This window comes from Ambystoma mexicanum, chromosome 8 (assembly GCF_040938575.1).
Source record: "Ambystoma mexicanum isolate Mex_15411 chromosome 8, UKY_AmexF1_1, whole genome shotgun sequence".
Classification (NCBI taxonomy): Eukaryota; Metazoa; Chordata; class Amphibia; order Caudata; family Ambystomatidae; genus Ambystoma; species Ambystoma mexicanum.
In genome coordinates this window covers 521,593,068-521,618,307 of record NC_090929.1, presented here as the reverse complement: position 1 = coordinate 521,618,307, position 25,240 = coordinate 521,593,068, and the positions used below count along the sequence as shown (strand labels likewise).

The 25,240-nt window shown below is 45.3% G+C and overlaps 1 protein-coding gene across 5 annotated transcripts in view; it reads right to left on the bottom strand.

The window, feature by feature from the left end:
- The window catches only part of TNFRSF14 (TNF receptor superfamily member 14), a 661,986-nt gene that overhangs the window by 465,718 nt on the left and 171,028 nt on the right, over positions 1-25,240 (bottom strand). The gene's annotated exons all lie outside the window — the stretch shown is intronic.

The window sequence follows — 25,240 nt, the reverse complement described above, 5'->3', positions numbered from 1 at the left end:
AAGGTCCTTTCCGTTTTGTATTTCACACATACACAATTTTCTTAGGTGATTTACTATTCACCTCGCATCCCCCTCCGCCGGGCTCAGATCCACTTTAACACAATGTTCTCAGGATTTTCACGTATACAATTTTTTGGGTGAGTCACTGTTCACCCCGGATCCTCATTCGCCGGGCTCCGATCCTCTCTGACACAAAATCTTCAATCAGTCTCCCTCTGCCAATTTATCTACTTTAACACAAACTTGCTTTAACCCTAAGCTTTCAGTTGATCTCCTGCTGGCGGGCTCAGACCAATTTATCTACTGTAACACAAACTTGCTTTAACCCTAAGCTTTCAGTTAATCTCCCGCTGGCGGGCTCAGACCAATTTATCTACTGTAACACAAACTTGCTTTAATCCTAAGCTTTCAGTTGATCTCCCGCTGGCGGGCTCGGACCAACTTTATCTACTTTGCCATAAACTTTCTTGACTGTATCAATATCAAAGACTTAAGATTGTGCACATGATTTTGCTTGACCTGTCGTAGGACCACTTTGATTCACAATTCTTTGCCTCTTTCACTTTTGCCACCTCTCAGCTGGATACATTAGAGACCTTCGAATGAGCACACGTGCGGTGGCATATCCACAGTACCAAGGCAGGTTGGGCAGGGAACAGTGATCTGACACTCAGTGGTGCTAAAAGGCAGTGACTTTGTTGTAATGTGGGTGTTGATGTTTCTTTTCTGTATTAATTTCTAAATCATGTTTGTTTCTTTAAAACGCTCAATAAAAAGATGTGAATACAAGATATGGTAGGAGTGTCCCTTTTGTAAGAGTTTATCACTTGAATGATTAAGGGCCCAATAGATCAGACAAACAAAAATGGTTTATGAAACCAAAGCAGTGATCCCAAGTAAGAGGTCCACATGACGTCTGAGCTTCAGGCCATATATTTGCTGAGGATGTAAAATTCTGAATGCTGGGTAGTTGTTAAATAGTTATACCAGGTAAAGTAAATATTACAGTGACATGTAATCTTCAGTGACCCACAATGAGCCCTTTGCTGCAATACAGTATCCTCCATCTTATAAGCTACCTGTTACACATTGCCTTTGTTTTCCTCATATGGATATGCCTTACCTTTGCCCGTAACAAGTGTAAATGATCTGTTCACTCCGTTCACAATCTAGGAGTGTATATTTTAACTAAATTGTTTACTAATTGTACTTTGGCGAATCAGATAGGATACGGACACTCGGAGAACATGTTTCAAGATATTTTATTGAAGTAAAACTATAAGGCCTACCTTTCCCTATCACTATGGGTGGTCTCTGCCTATGTTAATTACTAAGGTGCTTGTCAGTCAGTCGTGAATGTTAAAAGAAATAACTGCTGTCCAAAACTACTGTAACTGATGCTACCACTATGAAAACTAACTTAGAGAATTAGTCCCTTCTTCTGAGGGTACTTCTAGTTCCAGTCTGTAGGATTCTACCTGAATAACTAATCTTCAAATAGTCTGTTGTGATTTCTTGAATCAGTCCTGTAACTCTTCAAATGGACTAATTACGTTTCACTCCTCCTTGGCAATTCCTTTTGGAAATCTATTAAATGATCTATATTCTTGGTTGCTGGTTTCAAAATGTCCTTGGACATTATTATTTCCTTGATAGGCTTTCCTTCCTGCGCAATTATAGTCCAGCTTGTTCTGGTCTACTTGACTTTGTTGATAGTTCAATTGAATAGTTCCTCTGAATTCTGGGTTATAAAAATGTTTCTCTTTTATAATGTTCTTCTTGTATATAATATCACATTTCTTTTCCCTGAGTATTGATACCCACTGTTCTTTTCTCTCAGTATTTAGATTTTTAGCAATTAGTTGTCCTGTGTCATAATGTTTTAAGTTCATCGATTTCCGATTTACCTTTACCTCCTGACTTCTACTGAGACAAGCTGTTTGTACTTTAAAATGATTCCCTCTGGGCCTCCCATTATTCCCCTTCTCCCCGTTATCTTCATCTGTGAAGGAGAACCTCTTTGGGAACCGTAGTCCTCAGGAACCTTCTTTCTTGTCCCACACTGCCATTGGTTTCTTTTCGTCTGCATTTTCTTCCTCTACACATTTGCTCGGTCTCTCAATGCCTGACTAAACAGCCTGCTGCTCGGCAATGGTTTGTGAAACAGATGTCCTTTACAGATCCCTCGTGGTCTCACCATCACCTTCATCTGGACTACTGCCCTGTCGGCTTCTCAAGCTGAGGATTTGTAATGGCACTGCCATCCCGTTCTTCACTTTCGTGCAAGTTTCAAACTCACAGGCTTCCTGGCTTCTGCTTACTCCGCCTTCTCTCTATTGAGGTGTTATGCAACTCATGAACTTCCTGTGCCTGAGTAAGTGTTCATCACCGTCCTCAGGTGTTATGCAGATCGGGGGCTTCACGTACCTGCGTATTCATTCTTCTCGCTCCTCCAGTGTTACGCAGTTCGGGGCCTTCCCGTGCTTGCGTATGCAATCTCTCTCTCCAGGTTACTCGTTGAGTACACGTTATTTAACATATTCGTACCAATGGATTGGCTATCTCAATTTAAACGGACATGTACTTTTTCTATGTGATCATAACAACTATTAAGTGTTTCCTCGTTGCAGTCTTGATGTTTAAAAGTGTCTGATATTTTAGAGCATCCCATGTAGGCAGCCTCCAGATAAGGTGCATATCAGTCCTTTTCACGCACAGCAATCTTGTAAATACGGCCCTTTTAATTCTTCCTTGTGTACAGTTTATGCAGGCTATTTATGGCAGCACCCCCATAAATCATGGAGTTCTCTGGTGACAGCCTGGATGCAGCAGCTTGCAAATCCACGCTTTACTTTAGCAATCCACACAGAAGCAACTGGGAAGAGTCCTGGTCTGTTTATTTTTTGACACTCTCCTCTGTTAATAATTCTATCAAGATATTTCTTTCTGAGTAACGTAGAAGGGAATTTGTGTTTTTGTTCACTTTGTTCAACTGGCTGCATTTTGTAGGTTACAGTGTTATAAAGAATTTTGAATCATGAAACATGCTTTTCACATTGCTTTAGGACACATGCAGTATTGTGTAAAATTAATATTGTCTTAAACTAGTGCTGCATTTTTGCTTACTTTTCCCATTTTAATGAGCTTTTATAGTTTATACATTTGCAGTCTCAAATAAAATTGATAGCAAATTGGTCTTTGGTTGACAGTGTTTTTATTTTGGTAAAGGTAATTTGGGTGCTGCTTGGTGGTGACTAGTAACACTCAGACTGCTGAGTGTGTCACAATTTATCAAGAACAGAATTTTCAAGTCACCTTCTAGCGCACCTGAAGTTAACGCTAACTATAAGTTAAATGATGTTCCAAAAATCATGTTTGTTGTATCATGAGGCTTTTTTATTCCAAAAATGATCCTCCAAAAATTGTTCTTAAATAGTAGTGCCCTCTACATGTGTTTAACCAAATCCATTGGCTCATCAGGAGGGATTTATAACAGAAAATTCAATTCAAATTCATTGATTAGATATAAACATGCCGAATGATTAAATATTTGCATTCATTTAGAAAGCTTTGCCCATGTTTAGATTCCAAATTAGTTTGAAATTGGAGTGGTCTTGGTAACGTGTGTGTTTGGGGTTTCCCCTGTGCTTCAGAACTATAAATGTGGAGATCCAGAAAATCGTTACTGACCATGTCAAAATGGCCTGTCTGTTCAATGCCCAAATCATTGTTATTTAAGTACTGAACATATTCCCTGAAACATTGTTCCCTAGCCAAGCCACCACAATGGTAATATCACTGATGTATTGCCTCCATGTAATAAGATGTTTAGTGTGGTCACTGTTCATAAGAGCAGGTGCTGCTTCAAACTGTTCCATAAATTTGTTCGCCAGAGATGGGGCATACTTAGCCCCCCATTGTGACCCCCCCATGGTTTTCAAATAATGTGTTGTCGTATATGAAAACATTGTTGTTGAGTGTGAACTATAAAAAAAGCTTTTATCATCTCCACATGGGAAAGGTGAGATGCTGAGAAATCCTTAACGGTGTAGTCAACATCATTAATGGGTAGATTGTGATCAATGAAAGTATACAACACTTTCACGTCCAGTGTTGCCAGTAGAAATCCCTCTTGCCGTTCAATATTGCGCAGGAACTGAAAAACGTGGGTGCTGTCTTGTATGTAGGAAGGAAGATGCAAAACCTGATCTCTGATGGCACTAAACATATATTTGAAGAGCCCCTAGGTGCCCCAACCAATTCCGCTCATTATTGGGCATACTTCTGCTAAGGCATCACATTTTCTGTGTATCTTAGGCAAAAAATACTTAGTTGGCATGGTAGGTTCAGTTATGACGAAAAACTGTTTCTCTTCATCGGTTAAGAGACCTAATGCATGCCACTGAGTCACCAAGCTTGATAGCCCCTGTACCACTGACCTGGTTGGGTTTGATGGAAGTTGGTTATAGCAGACTGGTGTTAGTAGATGTAGAATTATCAAGACAAGGTTACATTGAGGAAATTTTGAAAATACTTAAGGGATGACCCAGACTACAGAGAGGATTGTGTTTACATTTTCCAACTGAAATGTGAGGATTCCAGTAAAATGAAGTTATGTGAAAGTACCCCGAATACTTTTTTTAAAAAAAATAATATTTTTTATAACCAACACACCAAACATTACAACTTAGAGGACATTTACATTCAAGTCTGTTACAATATAGTGATACATCAAAATTTACAGTCCTCACCCTCCCTCCCCATTACCCTGAGCCCCTATTTCCATGCCGCCTGCCAAAATATCTCATTGTGCTCTCACATCTCGTGCGCGGAGTCCCCATCGGGACCCGCCTTGGGGGTGCCTACTAGTGTAGACACCAGTTGCCTCCATTCAATCAAGGGTCCCACGTCTTCCTCCTCACCCGTGCTGATTGCTTCATACCAGACTGTCGTTTTGGCATCCGCCCATTTTAGGAGGTCCATCCACCACGCCTCTATTCTGGGGCGCTGGGCGGCCTTCCAGCACATTGCGATTCTACGCTTAGTCAGAATGTAGGCCAGGTCCTTCATTTTACTAACATGCTTCAGGTTACGCGGTCTGGCGAACACCCCCGGCAAACAGGCCCATACTGATTCCACCTCCAATGGGATCCCTTTCTCCGCCAGACGCAACTTGATCTCTGTCCAGAATCTTCCCACCTCCAGGCAAGCCCAGAATATATGTATTAGCCCCGCTTCCACCTCTCCACATCGTGGACACTTTTGCGCCACTGGGTTCCCAAACTGGGCAATCCTACCGGGGGCCATATATGCCCTACGGGTGACATAGAACTTTATCTGCTGAAGTCTTGCGTTGCGAGACACCTTCTTGTGGTACCTCTGAAATCTGTCCCATTGTCCATCTAGTAGGGGTTCTCCCACCTCATCCTCCCAATCCCATCTCAATTGCAACACCTCCTTTCCCACCCTGGACATCAGTAACTCGTATATGCGGGACACTTCATGCCCTCCCTCCAAGATGTCATACATTGTATCGATGGCCATATCTGGTTCCTCTGATAACTCTTCCACAGACCATCTGTCCAACATCAGTTTAATAATTCTAGTATGGGTAATGTGTTGGCCTGCATGCACTCCGGTGTCTCCCATCAGCCTACTGAAATCTAGTGCCTCGCCCTCTTGCCATACATCCCAGAGGGTCACAAGTCCCGTTGATTCCCAGTATTTATGGACCGCCATTATCAACTGCGGGTCCTCTCCGCATACCGCTACCAATGGCACCTGCGGGGAGCACGGAATCGGGATCGCCACCAGCTGCCACGTTTTGTTCCAGATTTCCCAGCCCAGTGTTAAGAGCCTTGCCCTTCCCTGCACCTTAGCTTTGGGCAACCACACCACCTCCCTCAAAAAATAAAGGGCAGAGTCCTTACACAGCAGCCTGGTCTCAGCAGACTCTTCCTCAGACAGCCACCTGGTCACGTACTGAAGTTGTCCTGCCAGATATTACAGCTCAAAGTTCGGTAAATGTATGCCCCCTTTCTCGCTCGGGTTTTGTAGCATCCATAAAGCCACCCTGTTTCTGGTATTGTGCCAGATGAAGCAGCTACATAAACTGTGGAGCATTCAAAAAAAACATCTGGGGAGCATACATGAAATATTCACAAAGAAGTGCAACAGTCTCGGCAGGACCACCATCTTAAGCAGCGCCACCCTACCCATCATGGCCAAGGGGAGTCTAGACCAGAACCCCATACTGTTCTTAATACCTGATACTGCCCGCTCCGTATTGTGTTTGTGTTCGTACTCCACTGAGTGGTATATATCAATGCCTAGATACCTAAAGGTCCTGGTCTGCCAGGGTATCGGCAAGACCCTTCTGTATCTTCCCAAAGGGAACAAGCTCCATTTCCTGGGCTTCACAGCTATGCCCGAGAGGGTGGCATAATGTTCCATCACCTCCAGGACAAATTGCAAGTTTTCCTCTGGGAAGTGCAGGTATAACAGGATGTCATCTGCATACAGCGAGGTGAGGTGCGTCCCTCCCTTTGTGGGGATGCCAATCTCCCCATACTGTTGTCTGAGGCAGATTGCCAGCGGTTCCAGAGCAAGGATCTACAACATGGGAGACCATGGACAACCCTGTCTCATGCCCCTGCTGAGCTGCCATTTGTCCGAGATCATGGTGCTGGTTTTAACCCTGGCGGTTAGGGAGCTATACATTATTTTGGCCCACCTCAAATACCCCGGCCCCATGCTGTACTCCCTCAGCACCGCCAGCAGCCACGGCCACCTCACCGAATCAGAGGCCTTAATTGCAATGATTCTCTGTTATGTTGCTTCCTGGTACGTAACCTGTTTGATCGCTATGGACCAGTTTCCCTATGACGCGTTTAAGCCAGTTTGCTAACACGGCAGTGAGAATCTTACTATCCTGGTTAAGCATGGACAAGGGTCGGTAAGATCCGCAGTCCGAGCCTGGTTTCAGGAATGGGATTATTACCGCCTCCCTCAGGGACATCGGCAACTCCCCTTGTTCATACGCCTCGTTTAACATGGCGAGCAGCGGGGGAAGCATCTCCTGCGTGTATGTTTTATCAAATTCACTTGGGAGCCCATCTGACCCTGGGGCCTTACACGTGGGTAGGTGCTGTACCACCATCTCTAGTTCTTCAAGAGTGATTGGGGCGTCTAAATCCTCCCGCTCCTGATCACTAAACGTGGGCAGTCCTATATCCTCCAGGGTTTCCCGGGTCTCTCTTCCCATCTCCTCCCCATGTCCTCGTATAAGCACCTGTAGAATCTGAGAAATCCCTCATTTACTCCTTCTTGGGTATCCCAGGTCTGGCCATCTTCGTCCTTTATCTCCCTAATCACTGGGCGCAGCGTTTCGTTCTTGTAAAGCCACGCTAGCAACTAGCAACCTGCCCGGTTTATCACCTCCCACATGTTGCCTCTCAATGTACTTTTTGTAATTTAACTTACAGAGCCTGTCCCAGTGCCCACTGCTAGCCTGCTGGAGCAGGGCCACCCTTGCTGTATCTTCCTGTGAGGTGCATCCCATCCGTATTATCTCTTCAAGCTCCCTCTCTATGCTCCCTTGGTGCCCTCTAGACTTAGATATGGCCACGCCCCGCACTACTACTTTAAACGCCTCCCATAAGATGCCCTCCGACTGCACACTGCCAGTGTTAATATCGAAATATTCAGTTATGGCCTCCCTTAGGTCCTCTCGAAATCCTGAATCCTGCAAGGCCTCAGCTCTGAGTTTCCACGTCGGGATTCTCGCCCTGGGGGGCCGATGCCTCCACTCCACCACTAGTGGGGAGTGGTCCGAGAGCACTCTGGTCTTGTATTCCGAACCTGTCATTTCCCCGTCTATTCCCGAGGACACAAACTTCTAATCCAATCTGGTGTACAAGTCATGGGGGGCCGAATAGTGCGAGTACTGCCTGTCCCCCGGGTGCAGCAACCTCCAAATATCATCTAGATCAAAATCCCGCAGTAGGGCCATTAGTGCCTTCGCCGCAGGGGTTGGTCTCTTGAATTTCTTATCGGACCTGTCCATCTTGGGATCTATTGTACAGTTAAAGTCGCCTCCCCAGATGGTAGCACTGTCCATTAGGGGGCTAATTTTGTCATATAGGGCCCTGTAATAGGCCGCTGTGTCCTGATTGGGAGCATATGTGTTCACGATGTTGACCTCCCTATTCTCCAACATCCCCCGCACCACTAGCATTCTCCCATCCGGGTCTGTAGTGGATTGGAGTAGCTGGAAAGGTACATGAGGTGCTACCCATGTGACCACCCCCCTTGCATATGCCGAATATGTAGCTCCTGAGGTGGTTCCCCTCCACTTTCTCTTGACCACCTCTAATTTGTCCCTGGTAAAATGGGGCTCCTGTAGTAATGCTATATCGACTTTCAGCCGTCTCAGATACATCATTACTTTGTTCCTTTTCAGGTAGCTGTTGAGACCTCTTACATTCCAGGTCACAATCCGGAGGCTATCCAAAGCCGTGTGAAAAATGTACCGGCTTCCCCCTCCCCCCCCGGGTCACCGTTCCAGTCCCGGCCAGCATGAAATTGGGCTCGTTCCCCACCCTCCCCCAACTTGGGCTCTCCAACTAGCCCGCTCCCCACCCCCCAATCAACTGTTCCCCACTGCACACTTCCCCTTCCCTCCCACCCCCCAACCCCGCCCAAACTAATGCCCAGCTCCATCCCTAGATCTCAGGCTCCCCCGCTTTTGGTCCCACCTTATAATGCCGAGGTCGGGAACCCGGCATGGTGTCACCAATATTTGGTGACCTAACTAATATACTAACTATTGGGGTCAAGAGTGCCTCTCACTCGTCTCCTGATAATTACAGTGACATTGTGCATAAAGTACTTTGCCCCTGAGAGTCAACAAAGCACCACACTATATTATAATCAAGTCCCAGAGTCACAATATGTACAGCACCTCGGTCCCATGATCGGGCCTCACTCGTCAGTATCGTCCTTCTTGCAGCCGCCGTGCCCTCTGGGCAATTCTGGCCATCAAACCATTCCAACGCATCCTCCGGAGTCTCGAAAAACAAAGCTTTGGTTTTGTGGAATACTTTCAGTTTAGCTGGGTACATCAACATGTATCGCAACTCAGCGGCTCATAATCTCCTTTTCACCGTCCCATAGTTCAGCCTCCGCCTCTGCACTTGAAGCGTATAGTCAGGATATGCCGAGATGGTCGCAGAGGCCCTTTGTATAGTGCCCCCCTTCCTGAAATATTCCAGTATCTTCTCCCTGGGCCCGATCACGACTTTGGCGGTAATGCCGGGGGTATTACGGCCAGCGGTATTAGCCCTACCGCAGAACTCCCCGGCGCTAATAGCGCCGGATCACGAGTTCGGCGGTAATGTAATTCCTCATTCCCCATTGAGCCCATTCGGGAATGCCCCATTCCCCATTGGGCTCAATGGGGAAAATTTGCGCTCTTACCACCGGTGGATTTCACGCCGGTGGGAATAGCGTGAATTTTCAGCAGATTTGCCCCCAGCCAAGAGCTGGGGCGAAATCCGCCTAAGTCCTGATTTGGCGGACCCTTAAATCTGGCGGTAATAGCGCGACCACCGGATTTAAGGTTTACCGCCAAAGTCGTGATGAGGCCCCCTGTCCCGATAGTTTAGAATCTTGGCGATGATCGGCCTCGGGGGGGTACCCGGAGGGGGCTTCCTCATAAGCGCTCTGTGTGCGCGCTCCACCGCGAAGACTTGCGTGAAGATCTCAGCCCCTATTTCCTGAAGCAACATGTTCTCAACATAGTCCGTCGGGTTAGGGCCCTCTTCCCCCTCCGGAAGGCCCACTATGCGCACATTGTTCCTTCGAGCACGCCCTTCGGCCTCCTCTGCTCTATTCTCCAGGTTGGTCACCTGCTGCCTCAGGACATGGATTTCCGAAGCATGCGAGGTCCGGGCAGTCGTGTTTATGGTCACTTCTTTCTCTAGTTCATCTGTGCGTTCTGCCATTTTCCGCACGTCCAACCTGAGCAAGTCGACCTCCTCCTGGACTGCGCCGATTTTGAGCTCCAGCGCTGCCTTAAGCTCAGCAGTGGCTGCCTCTAGCTTGCTTTCCCATGATGCCTTAAGGTCTGCAATTGCCTCCAGGATCTGCCGGTCGACGCGTGTAGGAGTAATGTCCACTGGTGGATTCTTGTCTTTAGGTCTCGCCCCCTCTGCCTGTTGCGGGGACTTGGTGAAATCTTCCATTGTAGGCTGCTTCGTCTTGGATTTCAGCAGTTTGGACGCCGTCCTGCCGTCTGGCATTCCCGTGGTCAAAAGCGAGGTCTGCTGGCCCCTTGTCGTGGTGCCATAGAACGAGTAGGCCCGCAGTCTCGCAGACTCGCCGGCCAGCCATATGTTGGAGGCCCACTATTGGCCCCTGCCTCCCTCCAGTTCTGGGTGGATACCACCACTGTATGTGCAACCGCTCTCGGGGCCCCTCGAGAGTATCCTATGTCGACTGCTTCAGGTCTACAGGGCACTTGTGCGCTGCCGGTTCTATGGAGCGCACGTGTACTCCCGTTTCCGATGATCGCCTGTATAAGCAGCGCAGCTTGGGCTCTTCACGATTATCCTCTAAGCAGCCATCGTGGCCGACCAGGGACGCTGTCCCTCAGGATGCCCAGCGAGGCCTCCTCCTCAGTCCTTCCGTTTCTTTGTTCGGAGAGCCCGTACGGCCGCCATCTTTGATTCCTGAATTTCGGGCGGAGTGCCGTCATTCGAAGCAGCTAGCGTTCCCACCGACTCTGGTCTGTCTTTGGTGGCGAATGTTCAGGATTACGGTGCCGATGCACCCAAGGATCATTCCGGATCGGCAGGAGACGGTCTGAAGCGCGTCTTACGCCATGGCCTCCTAGCCATGCCCCAAGTACCCCGAATACTTCACCGGGAAGCTCAGATCAGAATCAGAAGGGGAACCTACACAATCGGGTGCAGCCCTAACCTCCACAACAACCACAACAGAGAGGAAGGTTTTTTAGAGGAAATATGAAGATTTAGGAAAGGCACACAAAAAACCTTTTGCCAAAAATGTAAGATTTCAGGATCCCATTTTACAAAATATCAACACCAAGGGAATGTGGATTTCCTTTTCTCAGTTCCCTCTTGAAATAGATGCGGCTACATCGCATAGGAGAAGGGTATGTGAGAAACCTGACAGTGTCTCACCCGCTGGTCCTCGGGGATCTGTCATCCAGGTTCCCAGGACACAGCCATCGCTTTTTGGATCCAGTTCTTGGGGGTGGACCAGAGCAGGAGGATCACCTGGGTGAGGGGTCCTCTGGGATTGGAAGTGGGACACCAGATGCGGTATCCCTTCCCTGTAATACCTTTACCCCATCCTACCAGGTAGGATACTTAGGAACTCCAACCCTCCTACCCCCTTACCCAACACAATCACTTTCTGACAGACAGCTCACTGTGAGAGAAAACGGACTAACACCCAAGCCGTATACCAGGCATGCCCCAATACAGTGGTCAGGCAGGGTCAGGCAATCACTGACCATTACACAGACGCTGACCCTAATCACACTTCCCCAAATGGATATAAAGTGGAGCGCAAAAGCAAACGCTGAGCAAGGCAAAGCACACGAGGAAACAGGGGTTCCAAGATGGCAGTTTAATACAAGGCGAAAGACGGCAAAACCGAAGAGGAATGCAAGGGGGGAAGTGCCCTTGACCTTTTCAATGAAAGACTGAACCTTCGAGAATAGGAAACGTAAGACCAGGAATCGAGGCTGAAGAACACTCCTGTGTGTGTTGGAGGCACCCAGGGCTCTCATGCATCAATAGTCAAGGCTGGGAGAATCGTTTGCAACTGTGGTACTGTCCTTGGCTCCCACAGCAAAGTAGCGCCAGTAAAGTAAGCACAGCTGGTGAGTTGGGGAGACTGATACCAGACAGGTCTGTGTTGAAGCCAAGGTTGCATGCAGCAACATTGTGTTTTGACAACTGAAGAGAACAGTGTACGAAGCGTATGTGGCAAGCGACGCAAACACATTTAATCAGCAGATGAGTGAGTGTACTTTGAAAGCCAATACGATACCGTGGACAGATTGGTCTGGCACCACGTGGGTGCTCATTCTAAAGACTGTTAAGAATCCAGTTGAAAGGTGGCAAATGTGAAGAGTGATAAAGAATTCTGAAATCAAAGTGGTCCTGCAACGGGTCAACCAAAAACCCTGTGCACATTCGAAAGTGTTCGATAGTTGATGAAATCGCTGAGATCTGAGAACAACCGAGGGGTATCTGAGCTCTGAGCCCGACTGAGGTGGATCCGGGGTGAACCGTGAGTCACCCGAGAAAGAATGTCCCACAAGGAAATAGATGCATAACTAATGTACGAATATTGTGGTGAAAGGATCTAAGCCCGGTTGAGGGGGATCCGAGGTGAATAGCGAACCACCTAAGAACTTGAGTATCTATAAGAGGAAAATAACGTATTTTTGTTTGTCACATTAGGGCCTCTGAATGAAGAGATTTTGAAAAGCAAAGAGACTTGGCCACGGAAGGCCCTGATATTAATGATTGAACTGTATCCTCATGCTAGAGAAGCCAGAGATTGTGCCAAGCTCGAGTGTACCGCCTTGACCTGTGTTGAAAACGCGGGGAAGGGAGGCCAATGGCCTGAAAATCCTGACATATAATTTTGTGAACACTTCCTTCTTTTCGTAACATTGTTTCCCACACTATTTGTATTTAGAGGTAGGGATTGGCAATAGGTTTATTTGTATAGGCCCTTTTATTTTGAGAAGACACTACGAGGACTACATTATTATTATTTGATGGTCATAGCTTGCTGCCACCTGTAGATTTAGGCTTAGATGGGCGTTTTTCAAACCTTTTTTGAAATTCAATAAACACCCTTGAACTGAAGTCACTTGTGTCTGTCTTACTATTGATACCATGCCCTCCTTACAGATCACACTAAAGATCTTATTACATGGAGGCGATGCATCAATGATATTATTATTGTGTGGGATGGCTCAGAACAATGTTTCAGGGAATATGTTCAGAACTTAAATAACAACGATTTTGGCACTGAACTGACAGGCCATTGTGACAAGGTCAGTATATATTTTCTGGATCTCCATATTTATATTTCTGCAGGGAAAATTGAACTTTTACTTTTTGAAAAGTTACAGAGGTTAATTCCACACTCTATGCCACCATTTGTCACAGAACATCTACGGCTATTAACATACCAACAGATGAATTCCATAGAGCATGCAGATATTGCAGTGAGGAATGTAAGTTTGGGTATGAGTGTGAGATACTAACAGTGAGGTTTCATGAGAGAGGGTAACCGCCCACGATTATCAAACAATTACTGAACAAGAACAGGGGCATGGATCGCAATGCTATGATGGGCAGTCTCCAAGAGAGGATCGACACGAAAAAAATGTATTGACATTATTACTCAATACTCTAGAGATGCAAACACCCTTTACAAGTTGGTTCAGAGACATTGGCACTTGCAATGTATGGATAAAGATTTGCGATAATATATTGAGACCAAACCTACATTTGTATTTACCAGGGCACCTACTATTAGAAACAGGTTGTGTCCTTCATTTCTGAATACTACTGAAAATCGAGTCTCCAGTAGAAGTGACTTGCCGAGAACTGCTACATGTTTTCACAAATATGGCACCTGTAGCTGGTGCAAGTTTGCACACGGGGACATTTCTAAATTTTGTCTATAGAGGTGACAGAGAAGTAGCTATTAAAGACTTCATTCCTTGTAGATCCACTCATGTTGTGTTACAGTTGGCCAACCACTGGCAAAAATGCAACCAAATGGAGAACAAAAATGACACCCGATTCATTGGTCTAATGAAAGACAAATGTGCCAAACGGGGTGGTGATTTGAAATTAACTTTGAAACAAATGGAGGCTAATTGCTTTTGTAGAATGAGAAGCACAACAAAGGGTTTGAACTCGGAGCACAAGATGAACGTGTTTCTCTAATCCTTCTGTTATCATTTGGCTGTTTAGAGTTTCCAGCACTAGGATTATGTACAGGTTTAATACTTTAAAATACTAGTCATTGTTAACTGGAGATCATACTCCATTGTTATTTCTAATACCTGGATTAACAACAGGATCACCAACCCATGTATCAACGTAGCACACTGTTATTTGGTAAATGCTCGGGAAGATTTTACAGTACCGAGAATGCTTTTTGTTTAATTTTGTGAAGAGCGCTCTAGATTTGGATTCACCCTCAATGTAACAAGATTGACCATTTGAATACCAATACAGAACACTGTTATTTAGTAAGTATGCTTTTTCAATACCTAGGATGCAAACAGGATTATCAATTTAAGTAATAATGCAATTAAATTGTAATTGGACAGTGCTTTTAATGTTTGGCAATTAATATCCAACATGTTATGCCAATATTGTTAGCAGTGCAACTGTTTCTGAATAGTTTTGACTCTTAAAGTCAAAATATACCCATTCAATATTAACTAGCTTCTAGTTAAATGGTGGGGCAAGTAAGCCCCAAAACACTGGTCCGCTATGTCCACATGCCAAGGGTATGGAGGTCTATTCCCAATACAATTGATGGCAACCCCCCATCTATAGGAACAGGATAAATCAGAGCCTCAACTATATTGATTCAGTGAAAAATTTCACTGGAATACATCGCACTTAACAGGACCGGTATTTCTTCACAGAATTCTTATCAAGATAATACACACTAGCGGAGATGCTCCTGTTTACATTAGTGGCGTCATGCGCATGACGTCACACAAATTATTTACTATTATCATTGCCAACATGGCGCCTGCGAATGGAAAACACATGGAACGCTGTGCGTGTTCCATAGCAGGGACACCAGTCACTAATCAAGCAAGTACTAACCTAGTTTATCAACTTAATAGAACGTTGATGGGAATATGGGATAATAAATGTGCCAGTGTACCAAATATAATGGCACCTATTTGCACAATACCAACAAGCTACCCAATGGGTGTACTGAGGTGTCAATAGTATTATCACCAATATGGGCCCTGATATTAGGAGCTGTAGGGGAGGTATGGTATCACAACTATGACACTGACACAAAAGGTACAATTTGTAAAACCTTTATTAAAGTTTCTGGGGTTGGAAAAGCTCCTACGTTGCCCTATTGCTAGGATTGGAGTAGTCTCAACTACCAAATGCTAAATAAAATAGTCCTAGTAGCGTCCGTCAAATCAAAATGGCCTATACTAACAAAACCTAAAGCCTGCCCTATCTCTTGTACAAAATGCAAGTAATGGAGAATATGTATGCAAAGGAAAATCAGTACCAGAATATAAGGAATAGGTGTGGCGGAGTCAGTTCTCCTCCCCACGTTAGACAGCATGGAGTAAGGTGGTCACGTAGAAAGGATGACACGGTCTGGCTCAGGTTCTCAAAACAAAGGCAGTTCAAAACATGGAGCGAGGCCCGCTTGGCCTTCCATATTAAAGTTTCTCTTTCCAGCTTTCAAAAAACAGTTAAACAAAAAGTTCACATAGGTCTCCTTCAGTAAGGGTCGGATCTTTCAAAGCACAAAACCTGCAGGGGTTCGCTTTCCCACGCTTAATTGACTTCCTTCATGGGTTCCCTTCCCCTGACTTATTACACTTCTGGTCGATCTGAGACCTTTTCCTGATGTCGAAGACTTTCGAATGTGTGTCACTTTTACTATAGACTTCCGTAGGACCACTTTGACTTTCCCTTCACACTCTTGTGTTATTTACCCCAGTGTCTCTTGGTCTGGGTAGTTTGATGTCATAAGCACAAAAGTTCAACTTTCACCTTTTTACTCCCCCCGCCCCTTTTTCTGGGGTAAATTTTGATCTTTTTGCGTTTTATAATTCATTCACTTTATCAAACAAAACATTTCACCTTTCATAGAGCCTTTCAAGTAGGCTACTTCCTTTTGCGAGACCACTACGCTGCCCAGTATAGCTGGTTTCACAGCTATCAGGAATTCAAAGGTCTGCTTTTCATTGCGTCTCATCACCATGCGTGCAGCCTTCAATTGTGCAATATACTCTTGCAACTTCAATCGTTCTTTAACACACACCGGTGTTTCATGTCAAATGCCAACTCACCGGCTGTGTGTGCTTCTTTCTTGTCTTTTGCAGCTCTTAATTTACGAGTCAAGGCAAATACCACAGGCTTGACCTCGCCACGCCAACTCTGCCGTTCACCCGGGAGGGTCACTGGCGTCCTTGAAACACAATGCAGTCTTCTTGTCTGGGATTTGGCCTTCTCCACATGTCTTTTGCGGCCTTTTGGAGTCAACAACCTCCTACAGAGAACTCCTAGGGTTCTCTACCCTTTGTTCTCGTCCCTCAGTCAGTCGCTCTACTCACGTAGGTTTGCCTTCACCCCAGATGTTCTGCTCTTGCTCGTGTTCCACCTTGCTCAGAGTGTGTCTCTATGTTCTGCGTTTTATCCGTGTGAGGAGAGCTAATTGGTATCAGATGTATGCGCTTAAATTCAAGTGCCTGACTTTGCCTGACCCGATTAGCGGGACATGTCCAATGAGATAGGTAAGGGTTACTCTTTACTCTCAGTTGCCCGCTTCCTCGGCCCAGTGTTTGTGTAGAAATTGGGGTGGGGGTGGGTTGGGTCATCGGGGAATCCTATAAAATAGGATGGGTCAGGTATACGGGAAAGGGGGGAATACCAGGCCACACCATCAGTCATCTCACCCCCACTCACTGAAGACCCCTCAACCAGGTGATCCTCCCGCACTGGTCCACCCTAGGAACTGCATCCAAAAGCGATGGCTGTGTCATGACCACCTAGCTGACAAGTCCCAGAGGAGTAACGGGTGAGACACCCTTTGGTTTCTCACAGATCACAGACTAGAAACCCTTCCTTATGGGGGCACAGTGCATACTACATACTATGATACCAATATTACTTGCAACCATTAGCTGACTGCTCTTAGGATGCCCACAGTGATTACGTCGACATGGAGTGACAAAAAAAACCCACCAGACTTGCAGAATTAGCAGCATGTTAACAGGATAAAACAGGGTTAAGTCCACTTTATAATACTTGTACATGTCAATTTCGAGTAGACCCAATCTGGGCTTACCCTGGACAATGTATCATTACAGTTCACAGCTAAATATTCAAGAAAATTACAATGAATATGCGTGCAACCTAAAAACTATGGTAGATGCACATGACATTGGGTAAGTGATTGTAGATGGAATTTCGGAACTCTAGAATGCTAGGGTTGTTAACGCATATAGGTGATGACCAAACTTTTTCATAATCTTCTTTCATATTTCAGAGCATCCTTCTAAACTATTATTGGTGAGTCTTTTGCACCGGACCCCTTTTAAACAATGGGTGAGGGCACTGACTAGCGAAATGCACAGGAATCTGACCATTAGCCAATTTATTAGATCATTTAGCAACACACAACCTAAAACCACAAGGGTCAGTGGGACACCTGCATGGATGTGACAAGAGTGTATACAGCTGCACCAGCACAATAACCAATTTTGATTTTTTTTAATTATCTAAGACAAGTATTTGGGGTGCTTTACTTAATCCACATCGTGCATGACATGCTTTTGTCAAATAGTCAGGCTCTGTATTATAGAAAAGGAGCACAACCAGGGATTTGTACTTGAAATTGTACCCTAATTGTAACCACAGCCATGTTTCTTGTCTGTTCTTCTTTTCCTGCTGCCTACCTTACCTGACCTTGGTATGTATACACCAATCTTTGCAATTGTTTTCATGTGTTTATGACATATTTGTACATGGACCTTTGCATTAATACCAGCATTGAGAAAGAACAGTGGTCGAAAGCATGTGTCGGCTGGACCGTGGATATGAAAATTAAACTTGATCTTTTGAAGATATACTAATTGTATCCCTTTATCCATATTGATTCAATGTGCAAATTGTAATGGCATACCTTACTTTACCTTGGTATGTATATGCCAATCTTTACAATTGTTTTCATGTGTTTATGACATATTTGAACATGGACCTTAGCATTAATACCAGCCTTGAGAAAGAACAGTGGTCGAAAGCACGTGTCAGCTGGACTGTGGTTATGAAAATTAAACTTTATCTTTTGAAGATGTACTAATTGTATCCCTTTATCTCTATTGATTCAATGTGCAAATTGTAATGGCATACCCATTTGTGATTATACAAGTTTGAACTGAGATAGGTGTTAATGTTTACACTACCTAAATGCTTGGTAAACGCAGAATACTAGTTTAATTCCATAAACCTTTGTCTACTACTGGGTCTAGGGTAGGCCCCAGCACAACTAGTTCTTCAGCATACCCAACCAATAGTTTCATATATTTCATATATCCCGAGCCCAAATGCACTCGCAAGCAGTTTACCCTACAATCCTTTATACTCTTGAACATAGTTTGTTGTCTTAGAGAGCATGGAATAGCTGGGCATGTGGTCTGAGCTTTACTTTAACTCCCTTTCTGGCCACTCACCCACCACATGTGGGTTTAATGGATGCAGATAGAAGCAGTGCTGTATATATTTTCAGTGGCACAGATTGTACTGGTATCTCAACAGTACTGCTACACATTTAGGCAAAGTAGACAAATTTATCAGCAGAGCTGCTATACGCATGCCATGGCGCAATTACAATTATTCACAGCAGGGCTGATGGCAGTGCTGCTAAGAAATGTGGGTATGATGCAATGTTTTGGGACAGTACCTGAATTTCTTAACAGAGCTGCTGTAATGGCAAAGCACAAACATGTGTTGGCATTTTCGGAGCAAGAACAGTGCCTGAGCTCTTCCCACAGGTATCACTACAAAATATTGAATCCCATTACTGTGCGGTAGAAAACCTTGCATGAAAAACAAAGAATTTCCCCCAAGAATAGTTGATGGGGTGATCGGTGGGGGTGTTTAATAAAGTGGGAGGGAGGCGGGTTGGGGGATTTCTCCCCCTGCATTAAAAATATGGTCCTTTACATGCAAGATTTCTGATCTCACAGTAAAAAATTGTGGTAGTTTTACGTAGATCCTTCCCACCATTCTGCCTAGCTGGTGTGATGCACACTGGCGGACAGTGTGACAAGATGGCACTGCTGACATATACTTAAATCCCTCCTACTCGGCCTTGTGCTTTTCAAAACATCTGCTTCTCCCTTATCTGATTACTGAGCTAACTGGCAAACATCTAGCACATTTTAAAGCTTCATAATGCATCTTGTGACTCATGTAGGATAGTCCAAACAGGCTGAGGGCTTTTGACAAGCCAGTTATGTCAGCTAAGCCTCACATGGAAATGCCAGTGCCCTAGCCCTATGTGCCTTTCCAAGTCAACAGCCTGTTTGGTAAAGGTAGCTCAGTGGGTCAATCATGCTGCTGCAAAGATAATTGTGTAACCTGCTAGTTCAAATCCTCTTGATAGGTCAGTTAATGTGTCTGCATCAGAGGTATTTGTGTAAGATGCAGTTAACATTCAATAGTAACAGAGGGGAATTAGCTTTCAACTTATCAAAAGGATGTTCAGTGATTCAGAACACACACGTTTCATCAGGGATGCTATACATGTAATGGGATTTGGGTTGAAAACCCATGGCTGAAAAGTTTGAGGGAGAAATGACAAAAGAATTTTTTTCTGAAAAAGAAATGCAGTCTTCTCTCCCCTGAACATTTCTGACTTTGCCCTTGTGTGCGCCGTCTCTAACATCCGGTTCCATGTAATAATGTCGCCACAAAAATCTCGCCATGCAAAAATATCGCCGAAAAATTGCCGTTTTTTGTGGCGACATTATTGCATGGAATTATTTTTCTTTTTTTTTGCCTCTGTCCCCATATATATGCTCGCTCAAATAATATCGCCACAGCATTTTCCCGGCGATATTATTTACGGCGACATTATTACCTGATACCTAACACCCCTCTGCGACGCTGGTTCCCTTCACTTGCGTGTATGTGAACCGGCGCCGCTTTTCTTTTTTTCTTTTTTTTAATACTTTGAGTCGGGGCACCCCCGCAACCCCTGCTCAAATTACAGTGAAGATATACAAGCTTTTCGTGTAGCCAAAATTCAGACAAATATGCCATACAGTCTTTTATTTTCTGACTTTTTGGATGATTCCCTCCTTGTAATGGCTCAGAACACAAACCCCTCACTAGCGCAGCTATACCTGTACCTGCTGTACCTGTAATGGCTCAGAACAAGCACATCCCTTGAGGGCTGCTATACTTGTAATGGCTCAGACCACACACATCTCATCAGGACTGCTATACCTGTAATTTCTCAGAACAAACATATCCCATGAAGGCTGCAACACTTGTAATGGCTCAGAATGCACATCTCATCTGGGCTCTTATACTAGTAATGTTATACAGTGCTGGTAAAACATATGCATTCAAGCAAATGCTGCATCTGGTGAGACAAACCTATAACTAATTCCCAGCCTAATGGCCAAAAGAAGGTTTACAGACATCTAAAAAGGAGCACACAATAGTAAAGCTGCACTAGATTTGTTAACGGAAAAGGTGTTTTCATCTTTTTGAATATGTATTGGAGGTATATCAATAGACAAAAAGGAGAGAAACACTGAACCTAAGCAATACAGGAGAACAATGTGGATGGTGGGAGGCGAGGCAGAGAAAACGTATTAAGACAATCCAAAACAGGAATTCGAGCAACAGGAAGAGAGAGACCGATGAGCTTCATAAGAGAGCATCAAAGAAAGTGAGAAGGGAAACAGAGATAAATAATGGGACACACAGACACAATAGGAGTGAGGGATACAAGGAGAGCAAAAGAGACATATAGAGACAGTAAAATAAGAAAACACAGATCAACAGCAGACAGGGACAGGGAGACCTGTAAATAGAAAATCCAGATTAGAGAAAGGCAGGCCAATAACATAAAAGGCAGTGCAAGAAAGATAATCAAAAGGAGTAGCAATCCCAACAGAGAAAATGAAAAAAACAGATATAGCCAGAGTAACGACATGAGAGCAGAATTGGAGTTGTATCAACCGATAATGAACAATGCAGGAGGTAAACAACAGAAATGGCAGAGGCAGGGTAACAGAGCAACAGACCTCAAAACATGGGATAGCAACACTCAAGGGTGAGAGGCAGAACATCAGAAAGTGAGAAACCATGAAAACAGTAGCAAAGGAAGGAGTGATGTAGCAAAAACATGGAGTGGCTGTCAAGCAGGTAGTAGGTAGTGCCAGGCAGCAACAGTAGGCCCGAGAGGCAGAGAAGTGATGCTGGTACAGTGATGGACTTGCTTTATGATGTAATTAACTGGCATCTGTACTAGTTCTTAACAGAATTTTAGTGACCAAGTAGAATGAAGATGAAGCTGGGTAGTACGTGTCGACAAGATCTTTGTCACTAATGTTTTCAAACAGTTTGAATTTTACGCACACATTGGATAGATGTCAGGCACTTTTTGCGAAGGATGAAACTAATTTTTACTCTCTTGAAATTGGATTTACTCTCCAATTCAAAAAAATGGGAGGAAAATACTCAAGACGTCAAAATCCTATCTGGAGCACTGCATATAGGCCGCGTTGTGCACAGCTTTAGGGAGCAGGGCTGGATTGGGCTATACAGAACTCTGGAGATTTCCCGGTAGGCCTTTGCACCCTGGGTCTCTTTCGTGTGGTATTTCCAAATTTTCCAATTGGAAAAGGGTTGGGCTTGCCGAAAATGTGTAATATGGTGCCACTTTGAAAATAATTTCCAGGGCCTCTTTTGTACACCTCTGTTAGGGAGTTCCTCAGAGGCACGCAAGTCCTTGTCCTCTAAGAGAGAGCCTATCCCGGTGAGGTCCACTTGTCTCTACTCCTAGGGAGCGTATTACAGAGCGGGCTCACATCTCTAGCCTCACGGGGAAGGGGGCTCCCCCAAGGGAGAAGGGACGAATTCCCTCGATTCATCAAAGTACCCATAACTTTCCTTATTTGAGCAGAACATAAACAGAATGCAAAAAAGACCCCTGGAGATAACCCATACAAATAACACTTACATACATACATCATTCACAGAAAGCACAAATACAGGCTATGTATGCAAAGAGAAACTGCCCCACACGTAGATCATGCAGTCATCCATATATCTATTGATCATTCATACAAAACACAAATATCATTCATTGCGAGTACAGAGTATGTGCAGCATGCATACTGAGCAGACAAAACATTCACATATCAAGCATATGCACACACCCACCCAGTAGTACACTCACAAGCCCACCCTGTAGTGCACACACATGCACACTCCCACACAAACGCACACATCATAAAATCATGTATGCAAAAGGGTGGACAGCAATAGATGTAGAGTGTCCCCACCACCCCTTCCAGACAGGGGGAAATTAACACCTGCAGAATAGAAACTGAGCAGCTACTCCAGACAGGGATCACAGCCATAGCCCATTCTACAATCTTAGCCAAGGGGAAAGGGAGCCAATTTAGGTTATGGATCCATCCCCATTGGTGCTATGATCTCCCTATTGATCTTAGCCTGTGCTCCTCCCACAATGTTGCTGCTCCACACACATCCACACTCCTCACGAATGCACACACTGCCCCTTCTCCTTGTACTATTCACACCAACACACAAACATCTTGCTCTTCTCAAACTTCCCCTTTTCCTCGCCTAATCTTTCTCACCATGCACACTATCCGTACGCCTCACTCAATTTGCCTAGCTCCTCACTCACTACCTTATTTATGGCATACACACTTTCTGCTCTCGCAAAATATACCAACTCATTCCACATGTTCCATGCGATTCAAACTCATGTTTGTTACTCACTGCCTGTGGTCTCACGCAGTATCCCAGCTCCTCAACATTTTCTATCCATGTTCTTAACACTGTACAATTTATCTAGTCCATACCTGCAAGCAGCTGCATCTGATGCTGTGCCAAAGGCACTGTTGGGGGATAACATTCCTTTGTGACAGGTTACATGATCAGTAGGCCACTTTTAAAAGACACGAGCTGTCCAGCGAAGCCCAGCAGAACAAGGCCCAAAACCCATTTACAGTTATCTACACCTAGCCAATTATGCTCTTTGGGGGAGCGAACTGCCTTAAGTAAAGGAGTATCAAGTTATGGTCGGCTTTACTTTCAGTTTCTCACTGCCTCTGCAATTCCAGAACCCTGGGTTACAGAGGCTATGCCAGAGGTTATTGGGGAGTTGCCAGGGGTGAAGCTATCATCTCTGGTGACCCCAAAATTACGTACATGTTGGCACTGCATTGCAAAACGGGTGAATAAGCGCCAGTGGCCCATACGTCAGAGAAACAGTTCCCAGTATATCTGGCCCTGTACAACCTGAGGATTTTGGCATGAAGGTGTTGGTGAGCAATTATGGGTCTTAACACCTTGGTCGGTCACCCACTCTGGCCTTGATGCAGAGAGGTTAATTGGCTTGTGCTGTACACCAGAATACAGCAAAGCAATATTGTCTCACTAGCATAGTCAACTCTTCCAGAAAAGTAATTCCCAACCCCCCAACGTTCTACTTGGGATGCAACTGCTGGCACAATGTGAACTTGATGGCTTGTAGATAGAAACTGCCTTCTGTCAATGTGAGGATTTCGACCATCCGCACAGTGGATGTGTGCTTGCCTGGACTTTTTTGACATTTTAAATGAAATGGAATGTTGGAAGATCAACCACCGGAAAATGTGTGGGGCTAATCCACCCAAATATTCCTATGCTCACTGCACGACATACACATAGATCCATGTACTGTGGGTGGACACAGCCTACAGGAGCCGTCCCATCTGTCCTATTTAGTTAGAATATGACTGCCAAGAGTACATCAAGGCATCTCAGAAGGGGGAAGGAAAAACCTTCCTCCTGCCATGGCCAGCCTATTTAACTAGCAAAGGCTCCATGGATCCGCCCTGTCTTTTGTTAGCTGCTGGTGGCAGCTTCGCATACTAATCACAGTTAATTCAAGCAGGCTCACTGGAGGCCTTGTCGCAGGACTAACAAAAGACAGGAAAACCCCAACAACATTTGATATGACTGTGTCAACCTGAAGCCACCTCCCGCCTCTCAGTATCAAAGGCATGGACCTGACAGGACTGGGACTATGTGTTTACAGTAGGCAACCCCCACAGGTGGACCCCATTCAGAAGGTATGAGTATGTGGATTGATGGAGACAGAAAGTCTATTCTCGCTGCAGCTCCAAGGGAGACCTGCCACTTTAATCAGGAACCACAGAGAGCTCCATTAACTAGAGAAACCCTTTGATCCAAAACTGACAGGAAGATGGGTGGGACTTAGTATTACATGGTTTCACCCCTTTATCTTTTCTGTAGCAAAGCACTCTGGTTAGGACCTCGTGCATACAGGAGATTGTTGGTGGGGACCCAGGATTGGTGAATTAAGGTAGGTTTAGCGTACACCAATCACTGTGGCCCATTTGGCTTTAAAAGAGGGCTGAGTCCCTCTTTTGGGAAGATCATCTGAAGACTTTGCAATGAGTAACAAGAACTCATTTGGACCCTGGCTGAAGGTACAGTCTGCTTTACAGCTTCCGCCAGTGAAGGAAGGCAGAATTTCCAAAGAGGGAAGCAAGATCCAACCCCAAAACATCTCCTAGGGAACAGAGGCAGATACTGAATCCACAGGATTCTCCAGAAGCTCCAGAACTGGTACCCAGCCAGCACACAGTGTGCCCTGCTAGGCTCTGCAAGCAAGCTTCCTAGGTGGGACGTGCCAGAGAGACTATGAACCAAACCCAGGACAAGGCTGGTGCCTGCAACACTCTCCTCAGCTTTGGGCCATCCGCCTTAAAGGACGACACAAGCCCAGTGAATAAGTTAGGAGGAGTGCATCGAAAAGCATAAACCAGTGTCTGCCTTAAAGGACATTTTCGAGCCAGTCGAGCCCCTCGAGCTGCAACCGCCTGCACCGCTGACTGTTGTTACGCAGCAGCCACTAATTCTGTCAGAGACACCTCGACCAGTGCTTCAGACCCGCCAACCAGCACTGAGACGATTCCTGACCCCGAGCCGCTGTGTAGGCCGGCCTACAGCCGTCCGTCCAGCCTCACTTGCCGAATCGCCTGCCGCCTGATACCCGCAGCTGTCTCCCATCTTAAACTCTGCAGCAGAAGCTGTAACGCGCCCTGAAACCAACGCTACACTGTCACGCACCAATAACTTCTACAAGCACAAGGTACATTGTGGTTCTGTCCCCCTGGTCA